This window comes from Podarcis gaigeae (assembly GCF_964106915.1).
Source record: "Podarcis gaigeae genome assembly, chromosome: 2".
Classification (NCBI taxonomy): Eukaryota; Metazoa; Chordata; class Lepidosauria; order Squamata; family Lacertidae; genus Podarcis; species Podarcis gaigeae.
Genome location: NC_139679.1, coordinates 109,797,204 through 109,815,982, shown reverse-complemented (window position 1 = coordinate 109,815,982; position 18,779 = coordinate 109,797,204). Strand labels below are relative to the sequence as shown.

Sequence of the window (18,779 nt, the reverse complement as noted above, 5' to 3'; positions counted from 1 at the left end):
CCAGTAGCACAGTTAGTGACAATATGGCATTCCCTTAGATGTGCTAACACTGCACACTATGCGCCTATGTTTAAAGATGGCGGCCTTACAGTGGCTGCCTCACAGAAAGCAGCTCCTTGCGGATGGAAGCATACTCTGAGTAGATTAGAGTTGACTGTGCTTCAACGATGCCAGGAAATATAAGAGAGAGATTCGCCCTCCGCTCCTTGGAGGTTTTTAAGCAGAGGTTGGGTGGCCATGTGTCCTGGATGCTTGAGCTGAGATTCCTGCATGGCAGGAGGTTGGACTAGATGTCCCTTGGGTCCCTTCCAACTCTTCTACACTTCTACAGTTCCACAATTCCTGTGTTCAGCTTCCACTGGATTGAGGAGGATTTGTGAGTTTGGGAATATTCCCTGGTGATCCTCCTCCTGATCATTATAACACACACTCAGCAATAAGCTGCTTTGAGATGAAGAATTGCACCCTCACTTCCTGGCACCTTGGCATCACTTTATTCTCTAAAGGACACCCATGTCCTCTACAGAAAGCAAGCTGAAAATGCACCAGGCAGAAATGCCCTCACAGTGTTTCAAGCCATGAATGTGAACATATCCTCGGGGAAGAATTGACATTCATTTCGAGAAAGTCAGGCCCTAAACTTGGGAAGAATGAGAAGTCAGCCTGCCGTTCAACACAGACATCAGTTATCTCTGATGGGGACTCTGAATGTCTTCCCTCTAATACTCACTCCTTCTATCACAATCATGGGTCTTCCAGGAACACAAACAAATCCCTTTCTTCTCCCCAGGTATTAATACATTACCATGCCAGTGGATTGAACCATTCTAAAGGCAACTCCGCAGAGTCACAAAACTTCAGGAATAAAACAAACAAACAAACGGCATTAACTCTGTGACCGGTGTATTTGAGTGTGGTTTAAAAACAGAGGGACTGTTAAAGGAATCAGATCAGTTATCACAACCCTAGCATGTTTCTCCAAGTCCTTGCAGTTAACATGCAAGAAGAAATAGCCTCACTCAGCTGACTAACCAGCCAACTTTCCATCTCTCCCCACTAATGGGCATCAACTCCAGCTTTGATCCTGTATGACTCCATCAACCAAGAAATATGGAGGTGGACAAAAAACCCACTGAAAGGAACAATAACTCCTTCCTGTATGATAGCATCAGGTGGCCTCTGAGGTCTAGGACATTCAGTACAGCCCATTTGGATTTTTGTGAGCAATCACTGCATTATATCCCAATCAGATCAAAGGAACCACTACCCACCCCTCTACTGCTCTTCAGAACCACCCCAGCATATTTCCAGAGGTGGCTTGTATCTTTCAAGCCCATCACTTCCAGGTGTCCTGAGAAGCCAATGAAGCTTCTTCTGACCTTATATAATTGCTGTGTTGAGCTTGGTTCGTCACACCTTACCAGAGCTGAGCTGCTGCTGCGACTTATTCCAAGGAGGCCTGATCTGCCCTGCAACCCAGTGTCTCTCATCTGCCAGACTTCAGAACTTGCCTCCTCATACAAAAGGGGTATCAATGGGGCAGAGCTTCTTTCCTGATAATCGGGGCCTACGTGTGGCTCAGGTCTGCCTGCTTGCGTTCTGTATTTTGCTTTGCCTCAAGCCTGGAGGTAAGAAATCCCCCAACCCCTTTCTGAGCTCTGTCACATGTTAGCTGTGTGTGTCGGTGGAGATTCAGCAGGGACAATTTCTGAAAGGCAAGCCTAGTCCCTGCACTCAGAAAGTTTGGGTAACTGCTGAGGCTACATGAGAGTCCAGTTCTGCAGCAATATGCCCTCTTTTTCAATCTAAATCTCTTGTCCATTGTCAGGGAGAGGAGCACAACCCACCACCATCCTTTTGATCTCCTCAGTGCCTCCTTGAGATAGTGTTTTACTAGAGCAGACATTTCCAACCTTTTTGGGTCAACGGCTCCCTTGACCAACTACATTCTTTCTGTGGCTCCCCTGTGGGGAAATGGGCTCCAAGCCTCAGCAGCCTAGTTATGCCACCCTGTGGCTGCAGAGCCCACAGCCCTTCACCCCTTTTTGAACACCCTCCCTTGTGGAGTGTTCCTGCAGCCTCCTCTCTTCTCCCCTCTCCTTGTGACTTCTCTGGGCAGCCACCCCCCATCACTGGGCCACCCCTATCGCAAAGTGTGTTGCCTCCTCACTTGTCTGTCCATTCCCAACAAAAAGGACTAGTGGACTGGCTGGCTGGGCTCCCTCAGACACTTGCTTGCTTACTCTGAGGCTGCCTCAGCTCCTGGCAACCAGCACCCCCTGGTCAGCCCCAGAGGCACCATACGCCTGGGGAGCTTGTAGCCAGGGCTGCTGCAACATATAGCCTTTGGGAGGCAGAGATTCAAGAGGGCATCAGAAGAGGGAGGGAAGGAACGAGGGATGGAGGCTAGTGTTGCCCACAGCCCCCACGACCATCATTCAAGGCACCCCAAAGGTGCCATGACACACTGGTTGAAACCACTGAACTAGAGTGACTCCACATTGGAGGGAGTTTTGGTGTCAGACTCTTTCAGCAGCTGGAAGGATGTCACTTTGGGGTGGGAGAGCAAAGATGCCTCCTACCATGGGCCCCTAAGAGAAGTGTTAGAGCCCGTGTCTTCCATGCAGAAAACCCCAGGTTAACCCCCCCACCAGGCATCCTGAGACTCTGGGGACAAAACTGGGGGAAATGGAGAGAGAGCTTGACTTGATGTTAGAGAGCTCCCTATGTTTGAGGAGGTGAGTCATTCTGTCCTCTCATGATATAAGAATTTTTTCATTTGTGTGTGAAGATATAGGCTTATATCCAATGTATCTTAATCAATATTATTAAGAGGGGAGGGCCTGGGCTTTCACCAGCACTATGCTTTGCAGTGCAGCAGCTTCCCATTAGGAAAGAAAACCGTTAAAAGGGGGGGGGGGAGTGGTAGGATTAGCAGGGCCTGTGTGCAAGACCCAAGATTTGCAGCCCTTGGCCCATCCCTTAACAAAGCCCCTGATTGAATGAGCTTTAAAGTAAGGACAGTGTTTGCACGGATAAATGTCTGTCTTTTGCAGTGGATGCTATCGAATGCAGATCATGTATTTCAAATAATCCTGACGAACCATGCGAACCGAGTGATGGGAAGTGTACCGGAGTCATTTGTGTATTGGGAGAAATATTTTCAGGTAATGAGTCTGTCCCAGCTACAGTCCTCCTTTCCGTATGCTGGACTAGGATGACTGGAAGTTGAGGAGGGCCACGGACTCCTGACTTTTCAGTGGTGGTAAGCGCTCAAGAAGAGCCCTGTTGGATCTGACCAAAGATCCATCAATGATGTGGAGTAAAGTTTGTCCTTTTAAATGTATTCTCTTTTGCTATGAACAAATTCAGTCACATTCTCTCCATACTTGTTGCTAACACAAATACTTCTCTTTCTCTCTCCAAAAGAAAATGGAGACAAGGTTCAATACTTCAAAGAATGTGGCAGTGAAGAATCGAGAGAGCTTTGTGGAAAGGAATACACATTGGGAAAAAAAGAGAAAATTACATGCTGCGAAACTGACTTATGTAATGAATGATTTTCCTATTGTTTTCCTAGATTGTTTCAATCTGTCCAGCAACCTCATGGCACCACAATTCAAATAACAAACAAAAGCCCTCTGCAGACCTTCTGATGCAGACCTACTTGGGGGAGCCAAACCCACAGTCTCCACCCCAATCATCCTCATCTCCCTCCACAAATTGGAGCCTGGCTGTGTGAGGTGGGCAGTCTTCTGTATTTGTGGAGGGTTTCCCACCAGTGCTTTTCTTTAGCATGCCGGAGTGCAGTTCCAGCACTTCTCAGGTGGGTGCCATTTTGGTCCCACTTCTTCCCTTCATGTACCTAAAACAAAGCCCAAAGCAAACATTTCAAGTCAAAACAGAAGCTGGCCAGTGTGTGTGAGTTTACATCTATGACTCCACCTAGCTCTTATCTGCTCGTAGCTGTAATTGGTCAAGCTATGGGGTGGGGGCCAATTCATATTTCCTGTTCTTCAACCCATTTCCCATGTAGACAGGCTTAAAGCTTTCCAGCCAGGCCTCTACTATTGCATGCATGTGCCTTTGTGCAAGGGCCCTTCCAAGCTGCCCTAGCCACCACCTAAGTCTAAGAGGAGGTGAGGATGCATTTAAGTGACTTGCACCAGAACCAGGGGCACCAGCATCTATTCAGGGCTGCCCCAAGTCGCCTGGCGACTTGCTGTAACAACTTCTTGGTGAGTTCTGGCACCTGTTTTCAGCACTAGTTCCCACACATTTTAAACCACTGATTTCCCAGAGTCCAAAATGCATAGGGAGCCTCCAAGAGGACAGGAGATTTCTCCCCCTTGACAGTAGTTGGCATCAGAACAACTGGCTATGCATTCCTGTGAATCAAATGCTCATCATGAGAGCCAGTGTGGTGTAGTGGTTAAGAGCGATAGAACCGGGTTCTGGGGAACCGGGCTCGTGTCTCCGTTCCTCCACATGCAGCTGCTGGGTGACCTTGGGCTAGTAACACTTCTCCAAAGTCTCTCAGCCCCACTCACCTCACAGAGTGTTTGTTGTGGGGGAGGAAGGGAAAGGAGAATGTTAGCTGCTTTGAGACTCCCTTAGGTAGTGATAAAGCGGGATATCAAATCCAAACTACTACTCCTCCTCCTCCTCCTCCTCCTCCTCCTCCTCCTCCTCCTCCTCCTCCTCCTCTTCTTCTTCTTCTTCTTCTTCTTCTTCTTCTTCTTCTTCTTCTTCAGTTCAACTGCTTTGCTCCTCCTCTGGTCACTTTGTGTGTGTGTCCTCATTTATGTATGTTTTCATTGTTTTATTATTTGGAAAATAATGTCCCATAAGTGGATAATTGTCTGAGGGACTGGAGTGGGTTGTGGCATACTGTGATTATTAATATTATGCATATGGAAGCAATAGGATGAATAAAATCTGACTCTTCTGGAAATAAAAATTGTCCAGTCTAAAATTATGGTTCAAAAGCTTTACTAACAGAACTTGTTCCAAAACAGACACTCAGAACAATAATGTTACATCCAGAGAGTTGCATAAAATGCCATGTGTTTATCCAAGCACAGGTACAGCATCTTAGACATATGACATTAATTCATACAGAACTGAAAACAAAGCTCTGACTCTCCTCTGGCCTCTGTTACAGCCTGAGGCTGTGTTCCTGGAGTGATTCATTTTCACACCTTTTTCTTGGTGGCCTGAGAGAGGGAACAAAAGACCAACTCAAACATAATGGAGATTTGCAACTGAGGCACCTGATTGTATACACGTGAAAGCTGTAATGTTAGAGAAAGGAATTCATGCAAGATCCTAGGACAACTTTTGTCACTGAGTAGGCAATGCCCTGAAACCAGAACTCCCTGCTCCAGAGAGTGAACTAGTGTCCTTTGGGCTCCAAAAGTGCAGTAGTCTCACAAGTAGACAATCCCCTGAGTAGTTGTTGCCTTGCAAGAGACTTTCCTGCAGATTGTTCATACAGAGGGGCCACTTATGGAGGAGAACTTTCCAGAATGGAAGCTCCCAGCTCTCAGCAGGTCCCCCCCCCAAAAAAATAGTCCTGCTCCCCAAACCAATTTAGGACTAGTTCCAGGGAACCCTGGCTGTTGCCAGAATGGCCCAGGGTGGACTGGCCTGTGCTGAAACCTCCCCCTGCCCCACTTTCCAGAAAGGAAGCTCCCAGCTCTTAGCAGGTCCCCCCCCCCGAAACATTAGTCCTGCTACCCAAACCAATTTAGGACTAGTTCCAGGGCAGGTTGGGTTGTCACCAGAATCGCCCATGGTGAAACCTCCCTCCCCCATCATATATGTTAGGGTTGCCATATTTCAAAAAGTGAAAATCTGGACACTAAGTTGTTGAGCTGTTTCTTTTCTTTTCTTCTTTTTTCAAACTCTCCAAAAAAATAAAAATAAAAAATGAAGCTTTTGAGGCATTGTTAAAGAAAATTACCCAAATAATAATAATAATAATAATAATAATAATAATTTTTTATTTATACCCCGCCCTCCCCAGCCAAGGCCGGGCTCAGAGCAGCTTACAAGCAATAATAAAAACAAGATGAATGATTACAACTTAAAAACAAAAATAAAATACAACATTAAAATAATGGAACATTAAAATATTAAAATGTACCCTCATCGCAGGAGGAGAAGGAAAAGAAAGGGGGGGAAAAAGAGAGGGAGGGAATCAAATTGGCTCCAAGCCAAAGGCCAGGCGGAACAACTCTGTCTTACAGGCCCTGCGGAAAGAAATCAGATCCTGCAGGGCCCTGGTCTCATGAGGCAGAGCGTTCCACCAGGCCGGAGCCAGAGTTGAAAAGGCCCTGGCTCTGGTTGAAGCCAATCTAACTTCCTTAGGGCCTGGGACCACTAGGGTGTTGTTATTTATGGACCTTGAGGCTCTCCGTAGGGCATACCAGGAGAGGTGGTCCCGTAGGTACGAGGGTCCTAGGCCGTGAAGGGCTTTAAAGGTCAAAAGCAGCACCTTAAATCTGACCCTGTACTCCACCGGGAGCCAGTGCAGCTTGAAAAGCACTGGGTGAATATGCTCCCATGGCAGAGACCCCGTGAGGAGCCTCGCTGCAGCATTCTGTACCCGCTGGAGTTTCTGGGACAGCTTCAAGGGCAGCCCCACATAGAGCGAATTACAGTAGTCAAGCCTGGAGATGACCGTCGCATGGATCACCGTGGCCAGGTCGGGGCGGGAAAGGTAAGGGACCAACTGCTTGATGCGGCAAAGGTGGAAAAATGTCGCCTTGGCTGTTGCTGTAACTTGCGCCTCCATGGAAAGGGAGGCGTCTAGGATTACACCCAAACTCTTAACGGAAGGCAATGGCACTAATTGGGCCCCCGCAAGAGAAGGGTGTTGGTCCCTCATCCCCATGCCATCCCGACCTAGCCATAGGACCTCTGTCTTCGAAGGATTTAGTTTCAATCGGCTCCCACGAAACCATCCAGCCACAGCTTCCAAACATCTGGTCAGTGTGTTCGGGGACGAGTCAGTGTGGCCATCCATCAGCAGATAGAGCTGAGTGTCATCAGCATATTGGTGACAGCCCAGCCCAAAGCTCCGGATAATCTGGGCAAGGGGGCGCATAAAGATGTTAAAAAGCATTGGGGAGAGAATTGCGCCCTGCGGCACTCCACACACCAAGGAGTGGCGCGATGACATTTCCCTCCCTAGTGCCACCCTCTGTCCCCGACCAGAGATAAAAGAGCACAACCAGTTACGGGCTATGCCCTGTATCCCCACGTCTGTGAGGCGGTGGTCCAGAAGATCATGATCGACCATGTCAAAGGCTGCTGACAAATCTAAAAGGTCTTGACCCGCCTCGATCCAGTTGTCTACGGAGATCATCTGTTAGGGCAACCAGAGCCGTCTCTGTCCCAAAACCAGGATGGAAACCGGACTGAAATGGATCTAATGCCGATGTTTCCTCCAGAAACCTACCAAGCTGTTCAGCAACCGCTCTCTCAATAACCTTACCCAGGTATGTAAGATTTGAAACTGGGCGGTAATTGGATAGGTCTAAGGGATCTAATGAAGTTTTTTTTTAAGAGTGGACACACCACTGCTTCCTTCAGTTCCCCTGGGAATGTCCCCGTGTCAAGGGACAAATTGATAATTTCAACCAGGGGGGTCCGCGCAACATCTGGACACTCCCTAATCAGCCAAGACGGGCACGGATCAAGGAGGCAGGTGGTGGGCCTACCAACTTGGAGGAATCTATCCACATCAGTAGGGGACTTCCGGGTCGGCAGGACTTCCGGGTCGGCGCCATCGCCGAATGGCGGACTCCCTCCGAGCTCCGGAGGGAGTCTGCTGGGTAGGGGTCGGGTCCTGCCGCGCCGGCGACGCGGGGACCCTCAAAAACCATGGGCGGAGATGCCCATGGACTTGGTGACTCGGCGGGCACCGTTTGCGCCCCCGACCCGCGAAGGAGCCTTTTTAAAGGCTGCGGAGCGGGTGACGGGGTGTGTGTGTGTGGTGCTATGAGTCCACTGCTTCCCCTGCCTAGCGAAGCCGCATGCCATTCGGCGGAGAGCAATGACTTCTTCTTTGGAAATTTCGGATTTGGACTGAAAAGAACAACCCGTGAGTAAATTTATTGGACTTAAAAGGGAAATTGATCTATGAATTTGGAACGAGCGGGGGGGGTGCAAAAAGGAAGTCCGCCCCCCCCCCCCGTTGTAGATGGCTTAACGCAAGGATTTGACAACTAAGATCGAGAGATGAACTTGCTTACCTGAAAAAATTTTAACTTCACGAAGGGAAATTACAATAATTGTGCTGGAGGAGAAGACTGATTTGTGGGAACTAAAGTGCAACCCCCCCGGGAACCGTGAACGATCCGCTATGAGAGACTGGAGAAGAGACACAGAAACTTTGACAGCTGTCAAATTAGCTGTCAAAGCAGGAAAATAAAAGAGAACTTTGTTATGATGGCTTTGCTGGTTAGATTTGTTACAATTTGGACATAAATTATTGGAAATAAAGGCAACAAGTTATTTGACTTTTGGGTGTGATCTTGAAAGAAATTAAGTTACCATATTCCCTCTAGAGGGAGGTTGGGACATTGCAACAGTAGCAGCAAGTGAATGAATTTGAGCAGGATTTGTTATCTCTTGGGAAAGCTGCAAAAACGAAGCATTATTTTGTCTACAGAGGTTTCTATACTAAAGGAGACAATGGATTTATCTATTGAAGAAAGGAAGGGACTTGACGCAAGTTATGTTCCTGAATAACAAAAGCCTCTGTGGAGAACAAGAAGTTCCTGAATTAGAAGGTTTCTGCAGCAGAACAGGAAAAAGCAACCTGAGGAATAAGAGCTGACCAAACTTGAAGTTGGAGCATTTGGAACATCCAGACTTTAAAAGGATCAAGAAACAGAATTTGAGTTAGACTCTTAAACATAGAGGTCTGGATGGAAGAACAATGATTTTTTCTGAGAGTTTCTCTGAGATTGGACTTTCTGAAATTAAAAGCTATCAAAAGACGGCAAAGTGGAGCTGAGAGATAGACGTGGATGCACCAGGCTGGCAGTAGACAATGGATGAACTTTGGGGATCGGAACCGGGGAACGGGGGGGGGGGGGGAGAGATGTGGAATCCAAAGGCTGTAAAATTACATATTTTTTCTTTCTTCTTTTTTCTTGTCTGTTGTTTGAAAATAGGGGAATTTGTGGAAGGGAAATGGGGTCGATCTTAGGGAATTATATAAAATATAAGGAGAAATGGTTAATTAAGACAAATAAGATAAATTAATTTGGAATTAATGGGTTATTTAAAATTACAAATAAGGTTTTAAAATTTGGGGTAAGAATTTGTGGAATCAACTTAAGGGAAATGGAATACAAGAGGGGGAGGGGGGAGTTCGGGAAAGATGTCACTGAAATTAAGTGTAAACCATATTTGTCTTTTCTTTCTTTCTATCTTTCTTTTTTATTTTGGAAAACTTTAATAAATATTATTTTTTTTTTTAAAAAAAGAGAACCGACCACCGGAACCTGGAGTACCTCCAGACCACCCGCAAGCTGAACCAAAGGCAGATCCGGTGGGCGTTGTTCTTTTCCCGGTTCCAGTTCCGGATCCGCTACATCCCTAGCTCCCAAATCCAGAAGGCGGATGCCCTGTCCCGGAAACCTGAAGACAACGCAGACACGGTACAGCAAGCAGTACCCACCACGATCCTACCACCAGCTGCATTCCTGGCCACCCAGGAGGCTAAGCCACTGCAGGCTCGGGTGCGGGAACAGCAGCGGGTCGACGCTTGGGCCCAGAAACGACTCCGGGAGCTGGCTGAAGGGTCCAGCCCTCCGTATCCGGGGCTGGTCCTGCATCAGGGTCTTCTGCTGCACCATGGTCGCCTGTACATCCCGCCAGGGCCACTGCGGTTGGAGGTTCTCCGGATGACCCATGATGCCCCAGCAGCGGGGCACTTTGGGCGGTATCGGACCATCCATCTGGTAAGCCGTGAGTTTTGGTGGCCCCGCCTGAAGGCTGATGTGGCTCGCTACGTTGCTGGTTGTGATGTCTGCCGGCAGGCCAAGGGCCCTACCGGGTGACCCCCCGGCCTACTTCAGCCATTGCCAGTTCCACCACGTCCTTGGCACACGGTTTCGCTGGACTTTGTAGTGGACTTACCCCCGTCTCATGGCTGTACCTGCCTTCTAGTTTTCTCCGACCATTTCACTAAGATGGTGCACTGTGCCCATCTGTACCCACAGCCAAGGAAACCGCTCAGCTGTACCTTCAGCATGTCTTCCGCCTGCATGACCTACCTGAGTGTGTGGTGTCCAACCGGGGCGTCCAGTTCACATCCCGGTTCTGGCGAGCATTGCACGAGACCCTCGGGACAGAGGTCTGTCTCTCGTCAGCCTACCACCCACAGACCGATGGCCAGACGGAATGGGCGAACGCGGTGCTGGAGCAGTACATCCGGTGTTACTGCAGCTACCAGCAGGATGACTGGGTCCACCACCTAGCATTGGCGCAGTTTGCCTACAACAACGCGGTGAATGCGTCCACCCAGCAGACCCCGTTCCAGGTCAGTTACGGTTATCATCCACGGCTGTTTCCAGATGTGCTGCCGGCATCTGCGGTCCCTGCGGTGACGGAGTGGCTTCAAGAGCTCCAGTCCCAGCAACAGCTTTTGATGGAGCAACTGCACCAGGCCAAGTTGGCGTACAAGGCCCAGGCCGACCGCCACCGCCAGGTGGGGCCGGAACTTCACGTCGGTGACCTGGTATGGCTCTCCACTCGCCACCTCCACCCCTCTCGACCTTCGCGGAAGTTGGATGCCTGTTTCACCAGCCCGTTTCCTATCGTGGACCAAGTCTCACCTGTGGCATTCCGTCTCCGGTTGCCCGCAACCCTAAAGGTTCACCTGGTCTTCCACAGGTCCCTTCTGAGTCTGGTGGCCCCACCCGATGAGTTCCACCCGAACCGTCCCCGACCGCAGCCACTTTTGGTTCAGGGAGAGCCTGAGTACGAGGTGGAACGCATTCTGGACTCCCGATACCGCAGGGGAAAGCTGCAGTATCTCATTGCCTGGAAGGGGTATGAACCGGAGGACCATTCCTGGGAACCAGCGGCCAATGTCCATGCGCCTGCCTGCCTCCGAGAGTTCCATGCGGTGTACCCCGGCAAGCCGGGTCCGGACCCTCGATTGAGGGGGGGCCTGGGAGGGGGGATGGTGTGATGGCCTGGGATTCCGATTCAGAGGCTGAACCAGAGGAATCCCAGCCTGCACAGGAGTCCCCGCCTCCAGGGCCGGCTGAACTGGGGCAAGGCCTAGATTCTGAGGAGCCTGCACCTGTGTCAGATCCTCAGGAGCAGGCACCAGGTGAAACCATTCTGGCCCCAGAGGTGCTTGAGGACTCAGTGTCTACAGGTGAGCCTCCTCCGGGGCCCAGTAACCCTTCGGCCTCTCCTGAACTGCAGAGGCTTAGGGCAGAGAGGCGTTGCTCCCAGGCGTTGCTCTCCTGGTTGCTCCCAGGAGGAGTGCTCGCCTTAAGGCCAAGGGAGGTGGGGCTCCTGGGGGCCGGGACCGCCCCTGGCCTTAGAAGAAGATAAAGGTCAGTCAGCCCGGTCCCAGGTTGCGGGAGCAACGTCGTTGTTGGCTTCAGACCTTCCAGTGTTCCTGTTTCCTGCCCGGCTTCCTGCTCCTGACCTTCCAGCGTTCCTGTTCCCTGCCCGGCCTCCTGCTTCTGACCTTCCAGCATTCCTGTTCCCGCCCGGCTCCCAGCTTCGGACCTTCCAGTGTTCCTGTTCCCTGCCCGGCCTCCTGCTTCTGACCTTCCAGCGTTCCTGTTCCCCGCCCGGCTCCCTGTTTCGGACCTCGCCTCTCATCTTGTGAACTCCGTCTACGGTAACGGTACCTTCCCCCCGGGACCAGCACACTCCCCTTCCCCCGGGAAGGCCCTGGGGTGACACCCATAATTAGCCATGAATGGGCTCATTCCCGTGGCCATGAACGGGCTCATTCAGCGTTATTGTAGGCAAATTCGGCCAGTGCTAGTTTCTCCACCCAATCGTTATGCCTCTCGCTGACGTAGCAGCGTAGGTATTGTTGGAGTATACTGTTCGCTCTTTCCGCTTGCCTGTTGGTCTCCGGGTGTCTGGCCGTCGAGAAGCTCACTTTGACTTGCAGCAAGCTCATGAGCTTCCTCCAGAACCGGGAAGTAAATTGCTTCCCCCGGTCGGACAAAACCCTCAAGGGGGCGCCATGCAGCCTGAAGATGTGATCCACAAACAGCCTGGCTGTTTCCTCTGCTGTCACTGCATGCGAGCAAGCAATGAAATGGCACATCTTTGTTAGTAGGTCGACTACCACCATGACGGCCATTTTCCCCTTTGACTTGGGCAAATCGGTCATAAAATCTATGGATACCACCTCCCATGGTCTTTCTGGCGTGGGTAATGGTTCCAGTAACCCTGTGGGTGCAGCCCTCTCCCCCTTTGCTCACTGGCAGCGGTCGCACCCCGTACATATTCCCGTACATCTTCCCTCACTCATGGCCACCAGAACTGCCGGGTGACAAGCAACATGGTTTTGTGTTGACCAAAATGCCCCGCCGTGGAGTTGTTTGAGTACTCTTCCCCTCAAGTTCTCCCCATTAGAAATATAATTGATATATTAGAAAGACTGGAAGTGAAAAGAAATTGTAAAGCAATGTTAATGTTTATTGATGCTGAAAAGGCCTTTGATAATATTTGTTGGTTATTTATGATGAAAAATTTAGAAAGAATTGAGGTTGGCCAGGAATTTCTAAATGGTATTAATACAATCTATTTTGAGCAAAAAGCAAAAATCATAGTTAATAATGTGGTCTCAGAGGAAATCAGAATTGAGAAAGGAACCAGGCAAGGGTGCCCACTTTCCCCTCTGCTATTTATTTCTGTTCTGGAGGTTTTGTTAAATATGTTGAGGAAAGAGGAGGAGGTTAAAGGCATTGTAGAAGGATCCAAGCAATATAAATTAAAGGCCTTTGCTGATGACTTGGTTTTAACTTTACAAGATCCAGAAACCAGTGCAGTAAAAGCACTGGAGCTGATTCAAGAGTTTGGGCAGGTAGCAGGATTTAAATTAAACAAGAGCAAAACCAAAGTTTTAGGGGGGGGGGGAATTAGATAATGACAAAAGAAAAACCCTTTTTGAAAGCACAGGCCTTGTTTCTGTGAAAAACTTAAATATTTGGGTGTCAATTTATTGGTAAAGAATTTGAATCTGTATAAAGATAGCCATGAAAAATTATGGAATGAAATCAAGAGAGATCTTCAGAATCTAAAACTTTCAAATCTAAAACTTTCATTGATGGGCCGAATGTCAGTGGTTAAGATGAACGTATTGCTGAAGATGTTGTTTTTATTTCAAGCTCTACCAATCATTGATAATGTTAAATGTTTTAAAGAATGGCAGAAGGCATTGTCTAAATTTATCTGGCAGGGGAAAAAACCTAGAATTAAATATAAATTACTTACAGATATAAGAGAAAGAGGGTTTTTCCCCCTACCAGACTGAAGATATACTTTGAAGCTGCTGCCTTCTGCTGGATCAAGGATTGTATTCAATTAGAGAACGATGATGTGTTAGATTTGGAGGGACTGGATAATCAATTTGGATGGCATGCTGTCAGGGAACTGCCATCTGAGCAAGAAACGGAGGCAGGGCTACCCAGCGATGCCGGAGAGGGGACGAGCAGGGGGGAAGGATTTCAGCGTAGCACCCATAGAGAAAAGAGGGAGATGGAGGAATTGGTGACAGGGCTCCAAGACCCTTCCCCCGACACTAGTGGAGAGAGCGCTGAGACGCCCCTGCCTTCCCCTTACTTGCGCAGACGCGTTCCGCGCAGAGAACATAGGAGGAGACTCGGGGTCAAACAGCTTTTATGCTGGAAGAGGTTCAAGAGACGCCCATTCTCAGATTCTGCAAGTGACTAACAGGTCACGGAGGGCGAGCTCCAACCCTAAGCATGGTTGGGGCAAGCAAACTAACTGAACTGAAGTAAGGTTACGCACAAGTAACCCCTCACAACCACTGCACATGCATATCTATGGTATGACAAGATAAAGGCCCACAGTGGCTTTAAGAATCATGTAATTAGAAAGGAGTTATACAATGTATGGACTAGATATAAAGATCTCTTAGAGGACTTCCGAGTTAGCGCCATCGGTGAATGGCGGAGTTTCTCCGACTGGAGGAGCGGGCTCCATGAAAGTTGGGTCTTCCCTTTTTTTTATAATATTTTTTATTAGTTTTATGAAATACAGAAAAAAGAATAAAGAACATATTATGAAAGTAGAAAAGAAAAGTTACAAATTTTTCTTACTCTTTTTTCCCAATCTGTTGGACTTCCCCACGTCCTCCCAACCCTGCATTCTCTGTGATACATAACGTCTGCAATTTGTTAACTTATTTCAATACTTATTGTATCTTCCTTTTTATCATGTTACCCAATTTCAAATAAATTATAACCCAAATCATGTACATTTTCATTTTAACACAATAAAGTTGTTTCATTATTCTATCTTTGACTCCTTGTACCTTAATTTCCATTTCTTTAATTTAACATTACTGAAGCTAGAATTTCCTAAAAGGTGTGTTTTTTAACATTCATACAACTTATAATGTTTTTCCAAATAGTCTTTAAATTTTCTCCAATCCTCCTCGAATGTTTCTTCTCCCAAGTCTCGGATTCTGCCAGTCATTTCGGCCAGTTCCATATAGTCCATCAACTGCGTGTGCCATTCCTCCAGTGTGGGTAAATCTTGTGTCTTCCAATATTTTGCAATCAGGATCCTTGCTGCTGTAGTAGCATACATAAAAAAAGTTCTGTCCTTCTTAAACACTCTCCGGTCCACCATGCCCAGAAGGAAGGCCTCTGGTTTCTTAGGTAAGGTAAATCTCAGTACCTTTTTTAGTTCATTATGAATCATTTCCCAGAAGGCCTTCACTTTCGGGCAGGTCCACCAGAGGTGAAAGAATGTCCCTTCCGCCTCTTTACATTTCCAGCATTTATTATCAGACAGGTGATATATCTTAGCAAGCTTGACTGGGGTCATGTACCACCGGTATATCATTTTCATAATGTTTTCCTTCAAGGCACTACATGCCGTAAATTTCATTCCGGTGCTCCATAACCTTTCCCAGTCTTCAAACATAATGTTATGCCCCAAATCCTGCGCCCACTTTATCATGGCGGATTTGACTGTCTCATCCTGAGTATTCCATTTAAGCAGCAGGTTATAAATTCTCGAAAGTAGTTTACTTTTTGGTTCTAACAATTCTGTCTCTAGTTTCGATTTTTCCACCTGGAATCCAACCTTCTTGTCTACTTTAAAGACCTCTTGAATTTGTGCATAATGCAACCAATCTCGCACCTTGTTTTTTAGTTTTTCCAACCTCTGCAACCTCCAATTGTCTCCAATCTTTTCAATAATTTCCCCATATTTAGGCCAATTGGCTTCCATATTAGGTCTCTTACGTGCCTTGGCCTCCACCGGTGAGAGCCACCTCGGAGTCTTACTCTCCAATAAGTCTTTATATTTTGTCCAGACCATTAAAATTGCTCTCCTGACAATGTGGTTTTTAAACAATTTGTGCACTTTAACCTTGTCATACCACAAATATGCATGCCACCCAAAAGCATTGTCAAACCCTTCCAGATCTAGGACATCAGTGTTTTCCAGTAAAATCCAATCTTTCAACCAGCAGAAGGCTGCAGCTTCGTAATATAACCTCAAGTCTGGCAGGGCAAATCCCCCTCTTTCTTTCGCATCAGTTAGTATCTTAAACTTTATTCGGGGCTTTTTGCCCTGCCAAACAAACTTAGAAATATCCCTCTGCCACTTTCCAAAGCATTCCACCTTGTCCACGACCTGTAGGGTCTGAAACAAAAATAGCATTTTTGGCAATACATTCATCTTTATAGCTGCTATTCGGCCCAACCACTGCACATGCATATCTATGGTATGACAAGATAAAGGCCCACAGTGGCTTTAAGAATCATGTAATTAGAAAGGAGTTATACAATGTATGGACTAGATATAAAGATCTCTTAGAGGACTTCCGAGTTAGCGCCATCGGTGAATGGCGGAGTTTCTCCGACTGGAGGAGCGGGCTCCATGAAAGTTGGGTCTTCCCACCACAGCGAAGGTGGGGGCCCGCTAGAAACTCCAGGTGGAGGAGCCTGGGGACGTGGGGTTTGGCAGAGCGCCAAGAGCGCCTCCCCTACTCGCCGGGAAACCCCTTTTTGGAGCTCTGGAGCAAAGTGGGGTGAGCAGCGCAATGCATCGAACCGACTGCTACTTTCACGGAGGGAAGCCGCACAGCCATCACCGGAGAGCGCTGACTTTTTCCTGATGAAAATTGGACTCAAAAAATACCCGTGAGTAAAAACGGAAGATTCGACTAAGAAAACTACAAAATTTATGAATTAGGCATGAAGCGGGAAGGTCTAAACAGGAAGTCCGCCTTCCGGTTTGTAAATAGACTGAAGCAAAGACTTTATAAGCTAAATAGCCTGGAAAATTGATTTAAAGACTGAAAATTTCCTGCAGTCATAAACAACAAAACCCCCTTGACAGCAGGGGAAAGGGGGGGGGGAATCTCTGATTTCTTAAGCCTGCGGAGAGAGAGTAAAGGAACATAAGTCTCTGTCATCCCAAACCTGGGGACAGGGTGTCAGAACAGAAATTTTTCGGAGATGCCCATCGAGTGAAAGTGGTTTACTTTTGACAGATAGCAAAAAGAAGAGAAACAAATTATCTTTAATGCTGCTTTCTGCATTTTGCATGTTAAGGAAACAAAGTATTTGAAAACCGAAAGTAAACTTTCCTTTGTTGGATACATTTTAAAGATGGATGTGAACTGAAATTGTGTCCCCTAGAGGGAGCTTGTCAATTTGTTGCTGCAGTTTATAGTGACTCTACAACTCTGGGAATTAGACCGTGGGACCAGCCACCCGACCTTGAACAGCAATGTGCCGGGAAGAAATCTTGTCGTCTGACCTTGGCAGAATAAATATTATGCTACAGCAGCTGCATGAGAAAATGAACTTGATGAATGAAAAGCTAGATTTTATGTCTGTTGTAGCCAGTAAATATGAACTAACAGAAAATAAGGATAAAGAAGCTCCACAACAATTAATTCAGAAAACTGGCTTGACAGGGCAAGCTCAAGGGCAGATGATGACGGAAGAGGTTGTGATTGCACTTCAAAAGACACAGATGGAGAAACCTAAAGTCCTGCACGACCAAAGGCCGCAGTACTGCAAGATTGAATATGGTGTGTTTCTGGAAGTGTTTGGAGTTAAGGAAGCTCTCAGCTCTGGCGGGACTCTGGAACGGGCTGACAACTACTTCTGGAACAACTACTTTTTGGATTACAAAATTAACCTGGGGGAGTGGGACTCTGGGGAAAATGGAGATTATTACCGGTTGGAGTTCCCCGGAGGCCCACCTCTCAAGGAGAAAGGGAAGAAATTATGAAAGAAACCAACAAGGGGCAGGGAAGGGTGTAAGAATAAACAGGAACAAGAAAATCTGCAGAGGGAGCATGGAAGAGACTTAAGAGCCTCGGATATCAGAACACCAGATTGATGGACTGGACGTGAGACTTAAAAGGACTGACATAACCTGAAACCAGGAAGAAGGGACGTTGGATAAAAATTTGAGGAGAATTTCTATTTATTTCTGGAATTAGTTTGATATTAATGAAATAACAGGGTTTGTTGGAAAAGAAAAAATTGGCATTAGCAGAAAGGTTTGAAGATGTTAGGTATAAATATGGTTTAAATTTTGAAACTTTATGGGAAGAAATTTAAGGATTATTTGCAGAAACAGTGTAAAATTAATGGATGTCAAAATGAAGTAGGAATGAAATGAAGTGATTTCAAACAATAAGGTTAAAAAGGAATATGCAAAAAATGGCTGGATAATTAGATGAAAAATAGAATGATATAATATGTTTAAGATAATGAACTAAGATAAAACAAAGAGGGAAAAATTTGCTGAACTAATTATTTTAATTGGAATACGAAGGAGGGAGGTGTGGGGAAGTCTTGAAAATAAGTAAATGAATTATAAGACAGAGAAAGAGGGATTTGTTTTTAACTTGTTCATATTTTTCCTTTTCTTTTTTTCTGTATTTTTTTAAAAGTAATATTTATTCAGATTTTCAAAAATACAAAAAATTTAAAAACATTCACAAAATAACATAATAAGAAGAAAAAACAAAAAAACAGAAAAAACAGAAAAAATACAGATTCAAATTGCATCATTTCATTATCTTGTGTCTTAGACCTCCTCACACCTCCCTTTTTGTATTCTAATTTGTTCATTATTTCAGCAAGTTCTTCCCATACTTCTCAATTTTTATTTAAATAATTTATCTTAACAATCTGTCTCAATTTACCATTATTGACTTTAACTTTATCTTACCCTCAAAACCATAAACTTTAAAGTTTAGAATTTAAACCATATTTATACTTAACACCTTCAAGCCTTTCTGCTAAAGCCAATTAGTTCCTTTCCATCACAACCTGTTATTTCATTAATATTACTCAGAAATAAAAAGATATATAAAAAGAGGTTCTCTTCTAATTTTGTCCATCGTCCCTTCTTCCTGGTTTCGGGTTGTGTCAGTCCTTTCTTCCCTTTAACTCTTAACCATCAGTCCGGTGTTCTGATGTCTGAGGCTCTCAGGTCACTTCCATGCCCCCTCTGCTGGTTTTCTTGTTCCTGTTTATGATAAAACACTTCCT

The 18,779-nt window shown here is 46.6% G+C and overlaps 2 long non-coding RNA genes across 2 annotated transcripts in view; one reads left to right on the top strand and one right to left on the bottom strand.

Moving 5' to 3' along the window:
* Positions 1–1,447: 1,447 nt before the first annotated feature.
* LOC310838118 lies at positions 1,448–3,776 on the top strand. The gene is made up of 3 exons (XR_014560692.1): positions 1,448–1,628; positions 3,057–3,167; positions 3,430–3,776. It is a non-coding gene; the product is annotated as an uncharacterized lncRNA (long non-coding RNA).
* Positions 3,777–3,925: 149 nt separating this feature from the next.
* The window catches only part of LOC310838137, a 44,628-nt gene continuing 29,774 nt past the window's right edge, over positions 3,926–18,779 (bottom strand). The window contains exon 2 of the long non-coding RNA XR_014560716.1: positions 3,926–4,348. This is a non-coding gene — a long non-coding RNA (uncharacterized lncRNA). The remainder of the gene's footprint in view (positions 4,349–18,779) is intronic.